At 35.2% G+C, this 22,685-nt stretch overlaps 1 long non-coding RNA gene across 2 annotated transcripts in view; it reads left to right on the forward strand.

Annotated features, from left to right (window-relative positions):
• The window catches only part of LOC114017579 (uncharacterized), a 631,873-nt gene that overhangs the window by 188,444 nt on the left and 420,744 nt on the right, over positions 1–22,685 (forward strand). For both annotated transcript variants that reach the window (XR_008730719.1, XR_008730720.1), the window contains exon 3: positions 16,270–16,322. This is a non-coding gene — a long non-coding RNA (uncharacterized LOC114017579). The remainder of the gene's footprint in view (positions 1–16,269; positions 16,323–22,685) is intronic.

The following is a 22,685-nucleotide window of genomic DNA, read 5'->3' on the forward strand; positions in this document are numbered from 1 at the left end:
CTACAGGGTGCTTGTATATGGTTTTGTTGCTTCTGGCTGATGTACTCAGACCTATCACTTCTAAATATCTAGTCTATACTAGATATAGTATAGACTCCCATGCTGCCTTTGTACTCTGCCTTAAATATCTTGCTTCTTAGTAAATTCAACATTTAAGTTATCAGTAAATTTCCTTCAGTCTGTTAGGCCACTTTTTATTTGAGCTCCATAGTAAGCTGAAAGCAAATAGTTGCCAATATGGAGATCATATGTGGAAAACTTTAAAATTCTTCAGTATCTGAAAAAAGGTACAATAGATGACTTCAATACAATATTTTCTCAGTTTTTGAATCAGGAGACTGTGATTTTGCACTTTTATTTCCACATATTCATTGTAAATTTTTTTGTTTGGTTGTTGTTGGTTTGTTTTGGTTTTTTTTTTTAAGGGAGATCTTGCAATCCAAACAAATGAATTAATAAACATCTGCATAACATTTACTGCCTTGTTAGTGCTGCTCTGCTTATCACCCTTTTACATATAATGACTGTTGTGAACTAGATATGAAATATTTCTTAGGTGCTTTTACACTTACTCTACTTTGCCTTCTCTAGCCATTCAAACAATGTCAGAGCACACGGTGAAGATTACACGGAGCCATAAGAAAGAGTGTGAAATCACATTGGCTCAAATTAGTTGAAGCATGAATAGGGTGAGAATAATTAGCTTGGTACCCTAGCTGTATTTTAAGAATCATATTAAAGCTGGCTTGTACTACCACACTAAATCTTTCCAGTGCAGAATTGCACTGTGCAAGAAAATTTCTTGGTAGAATAGGATGCTGTACTGCCTCTTAAACCTCCTGAATCCAGGCGTGTAAAGAAGAGTCTTGAATGAAGTTGTCTCAGCAGATCAAAATTTTAAGGATGCTAGATTGTCTATTTAAGGTAAAGAGCATTGTAAAAGATATTTCCAAAGCTACTTTACCAGCCAGTTCAAGCCTCTCTTACATTTAATTAGAATCCTACCCAACAATTTCAAAAGAACCAATTTCACCAGGTGGAAGCCAGGCATTTGATAATAACTCAGCAGGAATAGCAAAGGTCTCACAGCCATGGCAGAGCAACTGTCTTTGTTACCTTGCTTCAAAACACAGCCTAAGAATGATTTACTGACCTCATCATCTGTAAAAACTAATTGAGAGAAATAGGATTTTCTAATTTTTTTCCCCAAGATCAATAACAGTATTAAAACCAAGTATGTGATATGTGTCTAGATGCAGAACAGTTGCTCAGCTGATAATAGTTTCCAATAATAAAAATCCTTTTGTTTGAATTGTTTCAAAATTTATTTTAAGAAAGAAGTTTCCATTGTCAAATGCTGTAAAAAATAACCTGCTTAGTTTTGGCCTTTTTGGTTTTGCTGAATAGCAAGTTCCTGCGGCCTTTCGAAAAAAGTATGGAAAAGTGTTGAAAAAAACCATTTTCTACTACTTTATGAGAATAATAAGTGTGCAATAGGATGCATATTATTTTACAATGGTCAGAAGAAAAGCCCCACATCAGGTATCCATATCAAGACATTTCTAGAAATTTCCATCCTCAAAATTTGACATAAAAAGGTAATATTTAGAAAGCTAATGCAACCTTAAACTGTTCTGCTGCTAATAGAGCTGATATAGTCAGATCTTGGCCTAAATGGGATTAGAAGTGAGGTGATCTCAAAACTGTGATGGTAAATGGATCTGTGAATTTCCCAAGACCCTTCCCAGCTTTTAAAACTCTGTGGGCTTGGCTTTCTAAACTCTGTGAACGTCAGGAATTCTCCTTGTTCTGGGCACTTTTCAATCCATAATTCTTGGCTCTAATGATGTATTTTACATAGGAAGGAAAATCTAGTATAGGAAACTGAGGAAAACCACAGCACTGACAACTGGCTGATTCTTGAAGCCCATAGGTGGGGTCCTGGGCTTTGAATGCAGCTGGTGAATCTGATATTTCCATTAATTCCACTGATGCTGTGGAGATCACTTTTACAAATTCTCAATACCAAATAATGAAATAGTAGTTATTCTATGCTTACTTTCGTTGTGAGACAATGCATTTTAGACTTTATTCACCAGTTTCCACTTGAAACGAATACTTCATTCTTCTTATTTCATGTCTTGGATATCCTATTAGTTGATATCTGTAATTCCTGAGCACAAGTATATGCTCCAAAATTCGAAAGATTCATTTTCTGTTCAGGCTGATCACCTGCAGCTGTTGAACTAGATGATCTGTTTTGAGTCCTGATACGAGCAGTAGGGAGGGAATAACCATAATATAGCTGTAGCAAGGTTTGGGTTTGGGTTTGGTTTTTTTTAGATTTCCTTTAAATTTGAAGGCTCCCAATTAGAGCTTGCTGATATATTGCCAAGATGATTATTCAAGGTTGTTTTTTTTTTTTCTGAAATGTTTATGATAAACAGTATCAACTGTGGAGAATCCTTAGTGAATAAAAATGAGTTCCTGTGCTTAAAAAAACACAAAACATTCTTGTAAGACAGGAATAATTCTAAGGATCATAAAGTTTTAGTTTGGATGCTTTGGTTTTATTTGTTAGATGGCACTAGACATTTTCTATGTTCTGGTAAATTGTCAGCTCCAATTGTATTGGGTTTGCATGGCAAATTTCTGGTAGCAGGGGGCTACAGGGGTGGCTCCTGTGAGAAGCTGCTAGAAGCTTCCCCCATGTCGCATGGAGCCAATGCCAGCCGGCTCCAAGATGGACCCAGTGCTTGCCAAGGCTGGGCCCATGAGCAATGGTGGCAGTGTCTCTGGGATAGTACATTAATAAATAATTAAGAAGGAAAAAATAATCTGCACCAGCAAGAGAGTAAGAGCAGCAGCCCTGCAGACCGCCAGGTCAGTGAGGAAGGAGGGGCAGGAGGTGTCCAGGTGCTGGAGCAGAGATTCCCCCGCAGCCTGTGGTGAAGCCCACGGTGAGGGGCCCCTGCAGCCCGGGGGGGTTATTGGTGGAGCAGGTACCGGCCTGCAGCCTGGGGAGAACCTTGATGGCGAAGCAGGTAGATGCACCCGAAGAAAGCTGTGACCCTGGCAGGGCCTGTGGCCCCATGGAGAGAGGAGCCCACGCTGGAGCATGTTTGCTGTCAGGGCTTGTGTCCCTGTGGGGCACCCAGGCGGGAGCAGTGTGTGAGGAACTGCAGCCCATGGGAAGGACTCGTGTTGTAGAAGTTCATGGAGAACTGTGTCCCGTGGGAGAGACCCCACGCTGGAGCAGGGACAGGGTGTGAGGAGCCCTCCCGTGAGGGGGCAGGAGCGGCAGAGACCGCGTGTGAGGGACTGATGGCAGCCCCGTCCCCATCCCCTGCGCTGCTGGAGGGAGGAGGTAGAGACACTGGGGGTGAAGCTGAGGCCTGGTGAGAAGGGAGAGGTGGGGGAAGGTGTTTTAACGTTTGCTTTCATTTCCCATTATCCTACTCTGATTTGAATGGTAATAAGTTAAACTAATTTCCTCAAGTCGAGTCTGTTTTGCCCGTGACAGTAATTGTTGGGTGATCCCTCCCTGTCCTTACGTCAACCCACGGGCCTTTGGTTAAATTTTCTGTCCCTCACCCAGCCAAGGAGGGCAGTGACAGCATCCTGCCAGGGTTAACTCACTACAGTAGCTTTATATAATTCAAAAAATGTTGTTTAAATGATTTTACCTAAAACCCTTTTGTTTGTTAGGTAAATTGTTAATCTTCCTGTTATTTACAGCTATTTTAAGATTTCACCGAGTCTCAAAAGTGTAATTTTATTTTTTACACAGTCAAGTTTGCTAATAAACTAGCACCAGAATTAGTGTACTAGAAAATTCTAGTGCAAAAAATGCTATACCCTCATCAAGGAAAGATTAAAAATATTTCCTAGATTAGGAATATCCATCAGTGAATTATTTCAGAATAAGATAAAGAGTGATCAAATGTCTAATATATATATATACCTTGTAAAGCAGGAACCATATTTTAGTAACTAGGTATGTAACTGACTGGCGTGGTTCCAATGAGTGGCTTCACCAAGTTATTAGACTTTCATCAAAGCCATGGAAATCATGACTCTATTCCCAAGGTGATCACCAGTGACAGGATTACAACTGTGCTCTGTAAATTCCTCTCTGACACTTTAAGCAGTACACCAATGTTGGAAAGCTTCTACATAAAGGAGCCAAAGAACATAATTCCAAAATCCCCAGAATCTGATGCTTGGGATGTTAAAAAAATATTGGATTCATGTCTACTTCTTTCATGCAAGGCCCTGAAATCAGTTTCCCTTTCCTGGATTTTCCAAATAGCTGGGATTTCAGTGAGTTTCATATGTGTTTGGGCTGTAGTCCAGCCCGGACTAATAAAAATCCAATTATGTGGCAGGTGGAGCCAGCTTTTACTCTGGAATATCAGGTCGTGTCTGCCTGATTGTGACGGGAATATCCTGAGCTGTTTGTCGTGCCCTTGTGTTTAACCTACTGGTCTCGGGAATTGATTTGTCCGATGCTTCCAGGGTCGCTTTTTGTTCAGCCTCAGAAGAAATTGTATCAGCATTGTATCTTTTTCTCAGTCTTTAGGAAGATCTGAATAGAGTCTTCCTTCACACCACTGAAATTACACGTTAGTAGTCAGGTCTGGCTAGTAGTCAGGTCTGGCTATAGCTAGCTCTGAAGTCTACCATATCCTTAAGGTGCCTGCAGATCATGGGTTGAGTGCTTGAAAACTATGAACTGAAACAGCTTGTGGCAATGAAGCTTAACTGAAAGCAGGCATGCCCCTGCTGAGAAGCCCTAAGGGGTGTTTGTTTAAGACTATTTTTGGTGTTATCTTTTGACAAAGGTTAAGCAGCTCCCTGCTAAGAGTGTTGGCTATTACAGACCATAGTTTAGGCATTTTATTCTTTCTTTGCTAACATGACTGAAGAAGAGAACCACCTAGCTGCCTAAATTGGACATAATTATCTTGCCAGAGAGACAACAGAAAAATTAATACTCCTAGACAATCAGTGAACAGCAATTAAATCCAAAGTTTTAAGTTTTTAAATATGAGAGATTTTTCAGCACGCTTAGAAAGCTGCAGAGAACTTTCTGGTGATTAATATGAATGATATTTTAATTATCTTTATGGATATATCTATTTTTTAAATACAGCAGATGATGTTTTAACTATACAGTTAGCAGGAATGCTGCTCAATTTTTATAAAGCATTCTAATATTAGAAAAGCATTAAAAATCGCTAGCAATGTTGGTGAATTTAGATGCATCCCTAATGAGTTAATTAAAATGACAGTGTTTCAATTTTAGTAAGAATTCTGTTTCTGTGAAAGAGATGAAAGTATTTGGGCAGATTTTTAGCATCTTACCTCAATGCCCAGTGGACATAACAACAGAAATTAAGCCTAACTAGTTAATACTAACAGAAAAAAAAAAAAAAAATTGTTAAAAGCAATAATTGCCATCTGTTCTTGTCAGTATTATTAATGTGCATAGAATGGCCTTTATTACAAAATAGCTTACAACTGTAGTGTTGACAAAACTTGTTTCTTTCAAAGTAGCTGGACTTGCATTAAAGAAGTTAAGGTGGGCAAACAAATTCAAAATGTTAACACAGCCTAATAGCATTGGTGTATCAGCCAATTTATAATTAGTTGTAGTTTGCAAGGAATGCAGATCTCACTGGAATAAAACCACAGTATCTGATCCTTGTGGATAAGGTTCTGAACCATTTATGTATTATACTTCCATATTCTTTAACTGGTATTCTTAAGCTGGCAATGTAAATTTGATTTCTTGTATTTTGAGGGAAAATTATTTCTTGTTTCAGTTCCCATCCTATGTAAATGTTAGGTCTTATTAGGTTTGTAAATTTAGTATACTCTATATTGCAAGATTTTTGACTCATTTTTCTAGGCCTAGAAGGACCAATTTAATGCTGTTAACCAACGTGATATTTTAGAGTTAGCTATTATCACTTTATTTTTTTAATGTAGTTTCCTAAGGCTCATTTGTTTTCTCAGGTTATCGCTAGATCCCTGCTTCTCCTGAGTTGCTTTCAAACCCTAATTTATGCAAATCTGGCAGAGGAGTAGAGGTCTTTAAAACATTAGATTCTTACCAGATTCATAAAGATTGGGGTTTAGATAAAAAAAGAGGGATTTCGCCCATTATTCTTTGTAATAGAGAGGGAGGGTGTTCTGTGATCTGAGGCAGGACTTGTGTTTGGCAGCAGAGCGAGCGAGTTGCATATGGCCAGTGCTTGTAGCTCATGGACCATCTCTTGTCCCGCCATAGAGAAACAAATGCTGTTAGTTCTGGGGCTCACTGAAGAATGTGTGCTGGAACATTTTTATTAGCACAAGATTTAAATAGACATCCCTATTCAGGATAGTATTTAGACAAATGTATAGCTTTAGGCAAATGTTTATACTGAGATTTTTCCCTTGCTGAAAAACGTTTGCAATACTTTCTGAATTGGGGCAATAGAAATTTGCCTCTTGAGGCAGTGAGCTCTGCAGCTTACCAAATTCATAGAGAGGTTCACAAAGCTATCGGTTTTGGCAATGAGATGGAGAGCCTTGGTGCTACGTCTGAACAAATAACAAAATCAGCCTTGTTGCTAGCTCTGCCCATTAACAACTTCTGTTTCAAATGTAAGGGAGTTTGGTCTGATTTGTATTTTTAGTGTGTGTCTGACTTGACTTCTATATGCCTGTTTTATTATCCTGGTCATACATTGCCATCAGTAATTAAAAGTTTCTTTTTTCAGCCTAAATTTTGTTTTAATGCCAACAGCTTAAAATAAATGCTTTTCAACAGTTAGATCTGTAACAGATCACCAAATGTGTCTTGAAATAAACTGCTCCTATACTCTCTTATATGTTTTCCTGTCTTAAACTTTTGGTTTTCTCATAGTACATTTAATATTAAATCCTTCAAATTGTTGAGCTTTGGGAGATTACCAACCACTTCAATACTTAGATAATAGATAATACTTCTTTTTTTCTATGATGATTCTCACAGGGCTATTCAATTGCTGTTCCTAAGGAGCAGTTTCAGGAACATTAAGTAGAACTATGGGATGTTCTTAGGTTTAATTCATCTCAAAAGTATTCCGGATTTAAGAACATATAGTTCAATATACAGAGAGACTGATGAGCACAGATGCTCCATGCTTCTATAAATACTTTCTCTTTGTATACCAATTTCAGCCAAACAAATAGAATTTCAAATTTCGTGACAGAAATAGCGATGTTTCTCTGTTCAGCATTCAGAATCTGTGGACATAAATATTTTCCTGATGACGACACAGAATTTATATATTCCTTTTGTATTTGTCATCTTGAAAGGCAGCACTAATCACTCACAGCAAAGTTTATAATTCTTAAAGCTCTGGTCTTAAAACTCTAACCAAGAACATTTATGTGATAAAAGATCTTAGAAAACTTTAGCTTATTGCACTGTTCTGTCTCCTTGCACTGGAATAAGAGGCTTTTCTTTTATTTGTGGTATCGAAATAGCAACTTAAGTTGTTTGATGTGGCTCTGTTGTATGTGTCTTGTAATTTCCATCTCACATAGTTCTTTTAAAACAAATAAGGTGCTTATTGGTCTTATTTATGATCTGTTTGGTTTTGATTATTTCCCATTCTGCATATAGTTGCCATACATAGGGTTTTGTGGGTTTTCTTTGACATGATTGACTTTCAGAAGGATTCCAGGACTTTGGGGGCTTTATTTGTGCCCTTTGAAGATTGTTACATTTTGTTACAGCTAAATTCATGATATAATTTATTTTCTGTGGGATCTTAATATTCTTATTGTCATCCTTTCTATAGAAGGTATGCATAAGTGTCAGGAAACAGCTGCTGACAAAGATGTTTTCAACACTCTTGTATTTGAATAGGGTTATTCAATTGCATATCAAGTTTTAAATGATGCTACCTCATCACAATTAACTGCTTGGAAACCAAAGACTAAGATACAAATAATAAGAATGCTCTTGTATACCTCAATAGTATTTAATATTTCATCTATCACAAATGAATGATTTTTATATTATTCTCAAGTATAAAAAAGTAATGGTTTATGACAAAAATGCTTGCTATGCCATCTTCGGGAGATTCACTTACACATTTTTGTGTCAATATACTTATATAGCTCATGGTTCTTGTCAACATTGATAAGAATCTGAAATAACAGAGATGCATTTTTAAGTAATTGTAAAATAATAATAATTAGAACATAGGAGTGTAATAAGAACAATATAATCCTGTTTTATGAACAGAATAGATGCTGAAACAAGATGCTATGTTTTACTTTTTAAGGACCTTCAGCCCCTGTTATGTATAAAATCCCAGAAACAACATGGTTGTCCTTGCCTGTAAAAGCTGACCAACCATTCTTCATTAGTAAATCACCATATTGACTTTCAAAAATTAATAGGGAAATAAAAAACCCTAAACAACTCCACACCCAAGAAAAGTGAAATGAAGAACAAATGCACTACTTTAACCACAAAATAGATGCTGATGGCATATTTGTTACGAAGTTACACACAGAGTAGATGTCAGTGTAGACTGATGGGTGTAACTGATCCTAATTATAATAGCATGTACGCAGGTTGTGCCCTCTACCTTAGGATAAAGCTTACCCCCACAGTAATTCTGTGCAGTAATTCTGTAATATGGTGCTATATTATTTTCTTAAAACCTACGGCATTTCTAAGTAGCTAGGCTTTATATGTTCATAAACCCATGTACTAAAACCAGCACAACTAAGAAGTCATGTGAGTTTAAGGCATACCCTGACTAGGGTCTTCCAAATAAGTGAAGATGTCTGTAAATGGAAATGCCCAGGTTTTCAGCTTGGAATTCCATTATAAAGTTCTTTGCCTAAAAGCTTTGTTCTCATGGTAAGTGTGACACAGAACCTTGGTTCTTTAGAGCAAAATTCTCTGCTTCTGTCTTGAAGACTAGGAATATCACTGGATGATCGCTAGATCTTGTAAGATCATCTTAGTTTTGATGCTCTTACAAGATGATCTAGTTTTTCTGGAAAGAAGTATGTCTGTAGAAGAAGTTTTTATCACTGGGCCAAATTCAAAATTAAGAGAGAAATATTGAATGTTTAACTTCTTAATGAATAACACATGTTAGACTAGATTTGTAAAAAATTATTATGCCATTTGTTGTCAGACCATACTTTTTGTTTCTTATACTTAGTATAAGTACAAAAATAATAAAAACACTTGCTTTTGTAACCTAAGCAGTCCCTTGTCTTCCCCAGGAAGCTCTCTGGTTGCTGGATGTTACTGACAAAAGTGAAAGAAAAATGATCAAGCTTTTTCTATTTAATAGGACATTAAAAAATAATTTAAAGTTTCTGTTTGGGCTTTTTTGTTCCTGCTGTCCTGAACTGGTCGATGGGGAAACACCCAGGAGGAGTCATCTCTGAAGACCAGAACAATTTTGTGTATTTTTAACTTATGCAGTTGTCCATTTAACATTAATTTTCTTTGTTATTCAAGTAACTTTCAAATTAATGTAATCAATAACATTAATGGCCTTTAAAACCCAAAGCAAGTAATGGCAATGGAAAATAAATATAGAAACCTTCTGTGTTTGGTATCAAGCTATCAAACTACAACTTTTTTGAAAAAGGTGGCCTCTAAGAGAGATATTAAATTCTTTAACCAAATATTGAAAAACTGTGTGTGGCAATAAAATAGAATTAATATTAATTTCCCTCTCTTACTTCCTTTTTGTTTCTCCCTATATACAAATTTATTTTCCCCTATTTTTTGTTGTGTATACAGATACAAACAACCCTTGATCATAATTTCTTGTGTAGTGTATGAAAATATTTGGCAGGTCCTGGACTTAAAATTATCACGTCAGCTGCCATTCAGACAGGCACAGGAATGCAATTTCATCAACACTATAAACCCTAATGCTTCCATTGTCTTTATGCAGCTGTCTTGAGCATCATATGTATGTGTAATTATAAATCTGGACTGAACATAAGAAATAGATCTTGGAGCAATTCCCGTATTTTTTGTTTTCTTCTTTTGAGTGTTGCAGTCACTTCATTTTTTCCCTGATAACTCTTTGTACAAACTAAAGTCAAGTAATATGACTTTTAGAGGGAGACATGGATGGAGGCATGATGTGATACTGAACCAAGACTGGAATATCGGTTACAAAAAAAACCCCAACAAAACCAAACACCACCCCCCCAAAAAAAAAAAAAAAAAACACACCGAAACCCAAAACATGTATTTACCTGTATATTTAGGTTTTTAAAACTATCCTTATTGTCTTATATTTCAATCATATGAGTAACAGTTTTAAAGGCTTCAGAAGGATACAAATAATAAAATTACAACACTTGCTGTAGCATAGAGAATGTGTCAAATTGTAGTGACCTGGCTTCCTACGAGATACCACCTTTACTCATTCCTCATCTCTAAGATATATTTTCTAGCTGCTAAAGTTTTCCATGCATTTTGACTAGGTTATAATATTTATCACTTGGCTGTCATATTTGTGCTATCAGTAATGTATAGATATATGTTCTTCTGTAAGTCTGATCCTCAGCATTTACATACTACTTTGTGTAATCTAAAAAACAAACAAAAAATCCCAAACAAACAAAACCAAAAAAACCACACCAAAACAACAAACCAAAGATGAAAAACCAGCATGACATTCAGAAAGGTTATTTTTCATTGTGTTGAGTAATGTTTTCTTTTTCCTGGTTTCTGTTGGAACTTGATGATTTTAAGTTTTATTTGAGATGAAAAATTAGGAGATGGGGAAAATGGCAAGAATTACTTCAATGGAAACCTTTTCAATTTACTGGTAAATTTATGGTAGTGTTAGTGTAAGGAGGGGTGGCTTTTTGTGTTTCCTTTGTTTTGAGACTTCTAACAGAAAGGGATTGAATATTAGTTATTGTATAATAGTGATGCAACTGCAAGTGTTATGATCATAAGGTTGGGTTTTTTCCGGAATTGCTATTTTTTTACCCTAAAGCTGCAGTATAAAGAAATTGTTTCCCATTATCTTAGCTTTTCAATAATTTAGACAGGTTCAGAAAACTTTGTATGATAGTATTTGCAAGTAGGCTTCTTGTAGTTTTTTTAAGGAAAAGCAGGGAATGGTTTATATGGTGTATTTATCATTCTTAAATTTTGTTTTCCATTTAATATGTAAACCATTTTCCAGGGGGAATTATAATTTAATTCCTTTGCTTTACACTTACTTCTTCATTTCAGTTGTAAGTCATCAGTGCATTTGGCAATTCTACAGCTAGTTTCTCTGTCTTGGTAATTTATGTAGATTAGAAGCAATAAAGATCTGAGAACTGACTCCCTTGTGACCCTTTTCAACACTTTACTTTCTAATCACTTTACTTTAATCAGTTCTTTATTTGTTCCCATGTTTAACCTGAATCTTTCCTGCTTTCAGCTTAAGATGAAGACTATCATTTGAGACATTATCAAAGGCTTTATGTAAATCCAAATTATGGTGCTTGTACTATCATTATCAATTTTATTCCTAATCTTCTCATAAATAAAAAATGGCTGGCTGTCAAGATCTTATTTTCTTTAAATGTCTTATGATGGTAAACTGTATTTGTTTAAAATTATTGACAGTTATTTAATGTTCATCATCTTTAAAAAAGTTATATGCTATTGTGTAAACTGAAATTTTAAGGTCAGTTCTCTCTGCTTGGTTCCTTTCTGTGCCACAATGTGTCATGCAGTGTGTGTGTATGTTCACACACATATATTGGCTGTAATGGGGCAAGCACAGCCATCAGTAGCAATTCTTCTGCAGTTTCAGTATATACAAAGCAAATTACCATAGAACTATTGAAGGTTGCAAGGGAGTTGTGTGGCTTTGGTCCTGACAGATCAGATGAGACTGATTATTTAGAAAGTTATAGAAAGAACTACAAAGCTTTTCTCCTCTGCTCACTGCATTTTAGGAAATGCATTTTTAAAAGCATGAACAAAACAAAACAAAAAACCCTGTCAGGTTTGGTTTTTTTGGTTGTTTTTGTTTGTGTTTTTTTTAAATTGCAGTACTTTTGCAGAAACTAAGGTAGCCCAAGAATAAAAATATTATTTTGTGTAGAATGGCCACTCTAGTAAGACTCTGTAAGAACTGAACAACTGTATCTACCAGTAGGAGACAGTTCTAGAGAGTGACCAATAGAATTCCTCTTCTTTCCTCCTGATTGAGGCATATGCATTTTATTTTTTTCTTAGGAAGATAATATTTTGAGATATTACTTATATTTACATGTATCATTTAATGACTGAAAAATTCTTTTTGCAACTACCACTGTATTTATTTGCCACTCTTCATTTTACAGAGGTATTAAGGTCATGCCAGATGTCCAATTTTTAGACTTTTTTAAATGAAAAAATCAATACCCTACTGAACTTTGAATATGAGTGATCTTCGGCTAAGCCTAAAACTGTTGCTAAAAGATATTAATATAATATGACCTATCGCTATTCATTTTTTTTCATTTCCAAATCATATTCTAGACAGTCATGTTTACAATAATATCTTTCTTACAGAATACCTGCATTTTTCATTTATAACTCAGAAAATTTAAGACAAAAAAATTAGAAAGCTAATGCAAAACCAGACAAAAAATTAAGAACTGAAATTAAATAGATATTCATAGTTTTCAGCCTAATGGTTAGTGTCTGATCTATCAGAAAAGATCCTTCTGTTGGCAGCTACTGAAACGGGTTGATTCTGATTAGTTCTGTCAGAAAGATTTGCCTCTTTAATCTCACCGTAAATATAAAAGAACTAGAATTAATATTCATCAAAATGCTGAAGAAGCTATGGATAAAATTTAAGATAATGGTTATTTTCTTATTTTGATTATGAGAAAATTAAATGCATGAATAGATATGTGTTAGATTCAGGATAGTCATGGAAGTCAGGATATTGTGCCACTTGTTTAAATGATTCTGATGAATCCAAAGCAAAAGAAAATGTAAAATGCAATAAAACGAATACAAGTTTATTCAAGCTCTAGGAATCATTAAGGAAACTATTAGCATTGTGGTATATACAATGTAAAGGCCAATATAGTTAGATACATGTGGACTTGAGGACACTGGCAGCATTCAAATTCTACTGTCTCACAGTCACCTTCCCTTACAGATCCTGTGATGCACTCTAACTATTAAATTAAATACTATTTAAATTGTTAAAGACTAACAATTAAAGAAATCCCACCAAACTGCATATTTAGTGGAGCTGTAGTTCAAAAACTGCCATTAAACAGAACAGATTCTTTCACATGTAGAGGTGCCTGATTTCCTGGTGTTTTAGTATGTCATCATAGAAAATCTGCATTCTGAAATACATTAGTATACTTTGCATTTCACAGTATGTAGAATGAATGCATTTGAGAAGAATAACATAGATTAACGGATTCTGAAATAACACTTCAAAAACTCATCAAAATATCTAAAGATGGAAGAACTTGGCAATGCTTTGGAAATGTCCTCTTGTCTACTCAGCTCTGATCTAGTTTATAGTGAGCAGCTATCATAGTAACATATCTAATTTAGCAATTTTCAGATCTACGCTGGCCCTCAATTCTATGAACATATTTTTCAATAGACCAATGTTAGAATAGGAACTTTGCTGCCCATCATTATACCTATTAATTGCCTTAGATAATACAAGGATGTGTTAAATTACTCTTTATTTACCTAGTAGCACACATTTGTATAATACATGTGCTCAAGTCTGGAACAGTCATATTTCCTTACAGTGAGAATGACAAAAGATTAGTCATCATTTACAATAAAAATATCCTTTCCTTTTGCTATAAAATAAACCCAAATAATACCCCAAAATGGAAGGACATCAATGACAGTACCAAATAGTAAAAGACACAGCAGGCAAAAAGTTAAAAAAATAAATGGAATTGACAGTGCTTTCAGTATGCCATTGAGCAAAAAGAGAATGTAGCTTTTATTAAAAAGACTTTCTTCCTTTTTAATAAATGCCCCAAAAAAGTGTTAATTTCCCAGGCTGTCTATTTTTCACCATATGCTTACATGATTTTCTATTTATTATCCTTCAGATTACAGTGTATTACTTTAGCATTCACTCTTTGTTTCCAACTGGGAGTATATGTAACTATCTATTCTGTGATCCCGTAAATAAGCAATTATCTACTCAGAAGCCATTTCAGATGATCATTGCTTGCACAAAAGGACTTGTAAGGCTAAAGGCAGACTGATTTTAATCAACAAACAAATGTATAGTATTTTTAAAAGTAATTTTTTTAAAATTCATGAAAAATGCGTGATCACTACATTTCCCATTGCTGTGTCAGAAAACATTTATTTTTGAAGGTTTGCAGGCAACAGAATACTTGTTGATCTAGAAGTACTTGCATGGTTGGCTTTTTGTTTCTTGATTGGCCTGGGATGACTGTGGAAATCTGCTTCGGAATGATGCCTCTAGAGCAAACTAAAATCTAACACTTGACTTCACTGTTTGTGCATATTTGAAGATTCAGCCCAATGTTTTCTTGTTATATTGGAGTGTTCAGTACCAGGTAAGTATGTTATGCCATGAATACTCCAAAGATAAGGAACAAAACCTATTTTAGGTAATGGGGAGGTATAATACTGAATGTCTTTCTGCCAAAATATGGTTCTTACGCTTTCTGAACCTTTCTCCCACCTGTCTGAGGTGGGAATTTGGGACATTTTTTTTTTCATGTCATTCCAATTAGTAATACAGTTTTTTATGTGAAACTAAATGGGTGTGTGTGTGTGTGTCATATTTTTCCTATATTTCTCAGCCTTTCCCATTATCAAGGCTGACATATTGACACAGAATAGTTTTGTAAATCTATCCCATTTTTACTACATTATAATTCCTGTATTAAAACGTTACTAACTTAATTTTAAAAGAAATTTTAAACATAAAATGTATTTAACTGCAATTTTCTTTGTTTTGTATGTATTTCTGAAGGCATCATGGTTTTTACAAGTAGTTTTAAATACTGTAGGGAAGAGTGAAAACCTTTACCTTATCTTTTCAAATAAGAATTTTTTTTCCTCACCTGTCCTTGTACTTTCCCTCTCAAGAACTTAGTGTTTTTTTCTGCAATGACACTTTGGGAACACTTTCAGTAAAAACTTTGTTAGTGGCAGAAATGAAACCAGCCTACTTTTTACCAACAGACTCCTGAAAATTATGCTTTCAGGACAGAGTGAAACATTGCTATCATAGACATATGCAATCTTGGGGGTATTAGTTCACATTTTCCAATCAAAGACAAAAGAAAGCTTCAGTTATCATTCCTGTACTTTTGCAGTGATGAAAATAAATGAAATACAATAGAAGCAGTGAAGTGAGACAGTAAATTTGATGTGCTCCTATCAAAAAGCTGCATTTATGAGACTTCCACTCTATCGGGATATACCTCCAAATGCTACAGCCTAACAGGAAATAAGGCGAGATTTCAAAGAAATATGTATTCTGTGATTATTTGAGTCATGAAAAGAATGAGAAATAAGTTGATTTTAGTCCTACAACTCTGGAAACTGTGTGGGTGGGGGTGGGGGTGGTGGTGGTGGTGGGTGTTTCCTGAGTTTGTAAATTAAACTTATTTGATGCAGACTTAATCTTTGTATGCACCAAACCATACTACCATATACTAAGTGGTATACAGTATTTATTTTGTCTGTTTATTGCCATAACACTGCCAAGTCAGAATTCGGTTGTCCAAGATATTGTTCAATTGGAGAAATAATAAGTGGCCTTGGAACTTAAAACATAAGTGCTAAACAAGAGGGAGTGCATGAATAGAAAAGGAATGAGATACGAGAAAATGCTGGACAATTTTCTTTGTAGGCATAGTCACTTGGATCCCAGAGGTTGTAGAAAAATCTGTAGGTACATACGTAAAACAAGTACTGATATATGCTCAGACTAATAAAGGTGGTTTGCCTATAAATACAAAAATAAGTAGATCAGCACTTAAGATCTACTTGAATCACATCGAGCATAATTATTTTAATTTTTTTGCAATTCTAAGAGCATATCACATTTTTCAAACCCTGAAGTTTCCTTGATAAAAATTATAGAAATACACTGAGGGGAACATAATTAACATTAATCTCTATATATTTAACCAATTAAGGTGATTTACTTTATCTGTGGATTCTGAGATATCACTAATAATACCTTACTTTCTTTACAACAGGTAAATATTCCATTTCAATAAATTGCCAAAAGGAACTGCAAAATACTTCAAAGGTAAGGACCTCCTTAAAAATAATGCTTCAAATGATCATTCTTTCTGGTTTATCAGTTAGAAAAGAAAATGGAGAATGTTAATTCTTTCTGACTATCTGGCTAATAGCAGAGAATTACAGATAGCATTAATTGGCATAAGCCTTGACTTCCTGTTTTTCTTTATACATTATATATATTATTATGTCTTTTATATATAAAAGAAAAAAAATCACTTTTCTTAGAAAGGATAAATATAATTATTTTGATAACTGTAGAAAAATGGTTTCATTTCTGGAAATAAAATAAATTAAAAATAAAATAAAAATAAATAAAAGGTTTACTTCAGTTCCAAACAAATAATTTTGAGAGCTCTTTTGTTTAGGAATACTTTTTGGTTTTACTTTCAGTTGGGGAGAATAACTCAGTGTCATACCATGCCCAGACTGTTCTTTGTGGTACTTCATTGTTCTTTAGCTACCTTTCCTGTAGCAATAGTTGATTTTTAAACTCTACTGTCCACCCTTATGGAGAATATTCTTTTCTTCCAAGGACACAGGTAATAGGATACAAGGTTTCACTGAAATTGTTATTTTTAAGTCATCAAGTTAGAGTGGGTAATACTGACATTGTGGTCTGACCTAAACTTGGATTTGGTAACCAAAAAGAAAGCAAGAGCAATAATTTATTTTTCTAGTCATTGTGTATGTGCCCACTTCATTTTAAAATGCTGGGGACTTTAAGAGCCTACCATGTGTCATTTATACATATGCTTTAATGCATACACTGACAAGGACAGGAGATCCTGTATTAAATAATAATTAGCCATACATTGCAATATTGTCTTAAAAAAAATTAAAATGTTCCAAAATTGCTTCAGCCTTCCAAAAGATAACTTCTGAATTACAGGATTTATTTCATATAGTTTTATTCCTGTGTGCTCATGGAAGAGAGGGAGAAGTTTTGAAAAAGTTCCACAAGTTTCTGGGAATTAGGCCAGATGTGATCCGAGTACTGGACTTTTTATGGAACAAAAACATGTAGGTGGAGATTTTCACAAGACAAAATCCTAGGGTTCAGGGTGGAGTATCTATTCTGAGTGCAAAAGTCAGAGGCTCGTCTCAGAACATGATGTATTCCTAGAAAGGGCTCTGATAGACCAAGGACTTTAAGCCTGGTCTTAGGTCCCAGAAGAATGCCTTGAAATAGTCAGCCTTTCGCTATTCTGGTTCTCGTAGTCTTATTATTTTTTTATGTTTTTTTTTTTTTACTTTCTTTCAAAAACTCTTTTAGAAATCTATTTTTATTTCTTGGGTGAAATCCCAGAGTCTTGTGGGACGTGGGAAGCCATTCTTATTATACCTCAGTGTGCTACCTAACCTTCTCTGTGTTATTGCAATGCACCCGCAATCCTCAGATTCAGCAAAAACCCTCCAAATTTTCAGTGGTCTATTATACTTTGGAAATTATGAAGGAAATAATAATATTACAAAAAGCTGACTTTTTTGTGTGTGCAGATGTGTTGCCAAGTTTGTTCCATTTTTCACTTTTCCTTCTTAGGTCTTGTCTTTATATAGTAATATAATTGATGAAGTAATTTGTTACTTTTCCAAGTACCTCAGATAGACTTTGATCATGCCAAGGTTTAAATAGTGTTGCATAAGTGAAAATATTTCAGTGAAAGTAGAAAAAAAGAAAGAAGTAAAAAATATGGGACAGTTAGCAAAAAAAAATGTACTCAAGGAAAAAAAAAAAAAAAAAAAAAGACAACCAAAACTCTTAAAAGAGAAAAAAGAGAAGTTGCTGTACTCCATGGCCCTATTTGAATGCCGCAGAGGATGCCTAGGAGAAATATTACTAAAGGACATAAAGTTTCAGGATAAGAAAATACATGCCACATTTCTGACAGGTACAGCTAACTATAAAAAAAAGCAAACAAATCCTATTCAGCACAGGAGGTGAAGAGAAGAATAAAACTAATGACATTACAATCCTCTTGAGAAGTCTTGTTTTGTTTATTAAATAAGCCAGTCTAGTAAGATAAGTAAGAAGAACTGCTTAGTCTGGCAGTGTTAATTGATGCTGCCCTGGGAGTTTATTGTTATGTATTACTCTTTTTGTCCTTTTGGGCAAAGATGTCAGCACATTGTACCTGACAGGATGTATTGTATGTTACAAATTATTCTAAAAGGGATAGAAAAATTGCCATCAATTCTTGTCAGCCTGTATATCTAAGCATGACTGTAATTTATACATAACATTGATTCCCAAGTATCATGTTTATTGTAGGGTATACTTTAAATTAGTACTGTTTCTATGAAGCGGCCTCAGATGAAAAGTAGTTTTATTCCATCCAGTTAAGTTCTGACCCATATGGGTATATTTCTCCACACAAATACAGTGAAAAACGTGGATACAACATGTATGTAACAGGAAACAAGGACAAGAGATAAAAGGAATGGAGCATTTCAAGACTGACATGAGGTACTTAAAAAAAGAGTTAAGCACAATCTTGCACTCCTCCTTGAGCAGGACTAGTATTGACAGCAGTCCTATAAACCAAAGACAGGGACAGGAAAGGGCAAGTATCACTTTATTCTCTCTTCCCTATTATCTCCTGAGTGCATGGAATGCAAGGACAGGCACACTACACCTTGTAAATGTGGTTACAGCAACCTGGGTTTTACCCTTTCTTCTGTAATTCTGGGGCATGCAAAGTTTTGCAGAAATTTTAAAGCAAAATGAATAAATTTCATTGCAGTGAATTATTTCAGTGATGCTATTTTAATCCTAAGAGCAATTACTTCCAAAGAAGATAGCTCTCTATGCTTCTGAATTCCATTTGCATAGTGAGGCAATTTGTAGCCATTTCAGTGTATGAAACAGTTTGCAAAAGTTTGGTTGGTTTTTTGTTGGTTTTTTTTTCCTACTTTTTAAAAAATAATACTGGTAGAGAATTTTTCTGAATTTCAGAAAAGAACTGAAAAATAAAAATAAATACTATTTTTAATCCTGTTGTCTGTAGCACAACTGAGTAATCAAGTGTGTTCTGTTTTGGGTCAAACTGCTCTATATGGAACACTTCAAATACTGCTCTTCCTGGTAAAATGGGATGGAAGTGCTTTGAGGGCAAATATACTAAATATTTATTTATGACATGGCTTATTGCCTAAGTTTTTTCTCCCTAAAGGCACGTATATTAAGTACTACACCATTTCAGTTACTTGTTATTTACGGTCTATGCAATAGGAAGAATTATGATTTCAAGCAAGCGCCATCCATTTTGTTTAAAACCTCATTTGCCAAGCAGGTATGTTTGTATTTGGAAAAAAAACCAAACAAAACAAACTATGCTTCCCACCACTGCCATTTTCAGTTATGCGACTAATTCTCTTTCTTTAAGACAGAAATAGCTGTTGTGATGGGAAAGAGATAACGGGTCTGTGGTTTAGCGAATAATCTCTTGCCAGCCTTATATAGCGGTTTTCAAAGGACTGAAGTGACTTGGGAGCCTAGTTTCAAGAAAAATCAATGTGACTTAGGAGATGATGTCATTTAGCAGGCAAAATGACTTTGGGCAAGATCCATAAACACACTTAGGCATTGCAATGCCTAATATTCAAAACCAGCTGTAGGCACCTACATTCCTTATATATAGTGCACAATAAGAGTAAGCACCTGGGAATGACATCCACAGTCCAGAATGTATGGAGCAGAGGTTTACCTCTACTTAGTTGTTAGGAAATCCTGGGGTATAGTGAAAATGATAGTGAAATTACAGGACTTCTAATCCTCTCAGGGTTCAGGCTTAATGCTACGAAGAGATTCAGGTCACTAAACCTTGCTCTTGTTTCTTTTTTTATGAAATGGAACTCATTACCTTTTTAAAAATGTAATAGGTAATTTTTCCCTGAAGGACACAATTAATATGGATTCTATTTACTGTACTCCAGAATCTTATAACTGTCTGTATCAGGACCCTTGCAAGTTGTTTTAGTAACTCTCATATGTTTTTAAAATATTACAAAAGAAGATTCCTTTTTATATATTCCTTCATGAGCAGAGTATGTTATCTAATCAGGAATGTTGTAGGATTCAAGTTTGATTCCCTTTCTGTGTCCAAGAAAAGTAAATTCTTACTTTCTATCTAGTGAGAGCCATAATCATTAGCAGTGAATTATACTGGGCATCAGTAATTTTCTCCTGTCCTGTTGAATCAGAATTCCAGACTCAATAACTCAAAGAGAAAGGTCTGGTTTGGGCTCAGTGGTTAAATTTGGAGATTAGAGTTCGTTTTTACTGCCATGTGTATGAACCCAATATGTAGTTTACATGAAATATGCGCTAAAATACATAAACATTTACTGGTTAAAAGAGTCATATGGGACTTATTTTGACCTGCCTTTGAACACTCAATCCTGTTCTAAAAATCTAGATTTACAAAAGATCAATTACTTTCTGGTTTTGATGTCCTTACATGCAGACATTACTTGATTCAGAGTCATTAGTTCAAAATATTTACACTTAAATTGTTTTATCTTGACTCATGCAGAGAGGAGAAATACTCTGGTTTTGTTTGCTTTTGTTTTCTGAACTTCACACAGTCTAGCATCGTGCTAACACTGAGGACTGTATAAAAATTTGCAAATATTGTTTCATACCTTATCTATGAAATAAGGCTTCTTGGTGTGAAAATGACTTCTTCTTCTGAAATTTTATAAAATAAGAATAAATTCCAAATCTTCTCCTACGTTTCCTTTGGGGGGATTTCAGACTGTTTTTTTCAAGTGTAAACAGCTGCTTCTGACATGTTAAACTCCGCAGCTGGATTTACATGAACAAACCCTCTAATAGTCTCCTGCTACCCACAGTTGCCCAACAGCAAGAAAAGACAGGAATCTATCCTGCCTTTTCCCGTTAGCATTTGGCATGCCAGTTGAGAGATTAAAATTTAAGTTGCTACAATACATTGGGAGAAAACTAGTAGCAGTCTCTGTCAGTACACAACAATACATTACTGGTCTTTTCTTCTTGAGTTTTCCCATATTTCATCTCTCTCTGTATATTTATCACTACCAACCCTCCTGTCTTTGGGATTCAGGATGTATGCATTTGTACATAGTCTTGTCTGCATCTGGTTGTGCACCTGAGATCCAACAAGCATTATGGAGCAGACTGGTTTGGCAGTGGCTGTATGCTTCAGGGGAAAAAAAACAACCATGTGTAAGTCTCCTGGCCCTTCAGTTCTTTCTTAAGGGTTATCAAGCTCTGGAACAGGCTGCACAGGGAAGTGGTTGAGTCAGCGCCCCTGGAAGTATTTAAAAAGATGTGTAGATGTAGCACTTAGGGACATGGTTTAGTGGTGGACTTGGTAGCGTTAGGTTTACGGTTGGACTCAATGATCTTAAAAGTCTTTTCCAACCAAAGTGATTCTGTGATTCCTATTGGGTCCCACTGAAGCAGGAAACTCGGAAGAGAGCCTCTCCCAGAGGAACTGTACTCTAACCGCTCTCCGTTCTGCCCTCATCCCACCTCTTCTTTCCTCCCCAGTTGGAGGTAAAAGTTTTCAAATTTATTTGTCAGTACAGATTTCCCTCCCCTTCGCTCTTCTTTATCTTGTGCAGTGAGGGTTCCTCTTTGAAATGCTGTGCTATACTCAGGTATGGGCACGTCTTGGAGCTTTCTATTATTTCACAATTCAACCTTCTGGTACATAATTTTAAGATGCCATATAATAATTGCTAGCACAAAAGACTTGAGAAAATGACTGTCATATGTTTCAAATTATTACATGATTTGCAGACTGTAGCTGTCGGTAACCTAAGAACACACTCAAGAATATATCAGGAGTAAATGACAAGCCGTGCTTATTTTATGGCACATAATTTAACAGTTTAACTGTAGACTCATTTAAAGGTATTGCATCATTCTACCTGGAAAAAAAAGAGCAGTATTTATATTATTGCCAAATGCTGTGATCTAGTAAAAGTAATTTAAGGAGATAGAATAATATACCTAATTGGCAATGTTTAATTCTGGCACACTCAAAGATGGAGATCAGATTTCTTATTGCCAAAACAGCACTCTATGTAACTGGATGCTGCTTAATAACACAGGTAATGAAGCACCTGAAACTTAGCTGCATTTCAACACCTCTATATTTTCCAGTTTATTTCTTAAACGTCTTTTTGCAGAAGTGAACTCTTCCTTGCAGCCCCAGTTTTACTTTGGTAAACCAGCCAAGGGAAGTTTAATACGCATGCCTGAGCTCTTTTGTTGCAGGTTCTTGACTTATGCCTCGACTACCTTTCCTTATTCATTCTATCATGTATTTCAATTGAGCAAAACAAATTAAAGCTGAAAACAAGTTTGCTTTTCCCTCTCTTG

This window comes from Falco cherrug, chromosome 1 (assembly GCF_023634085.1).
Source record: "Falco cherrug isolate bFalChe1 chromosome 1, bFalChe1.pri, whole genome shotgun sequence".
NCBI lineage: Eukaryota > Metazoa > Chordata > Aves > Falconiformes > Falconidae > Falco > Falco cherrug.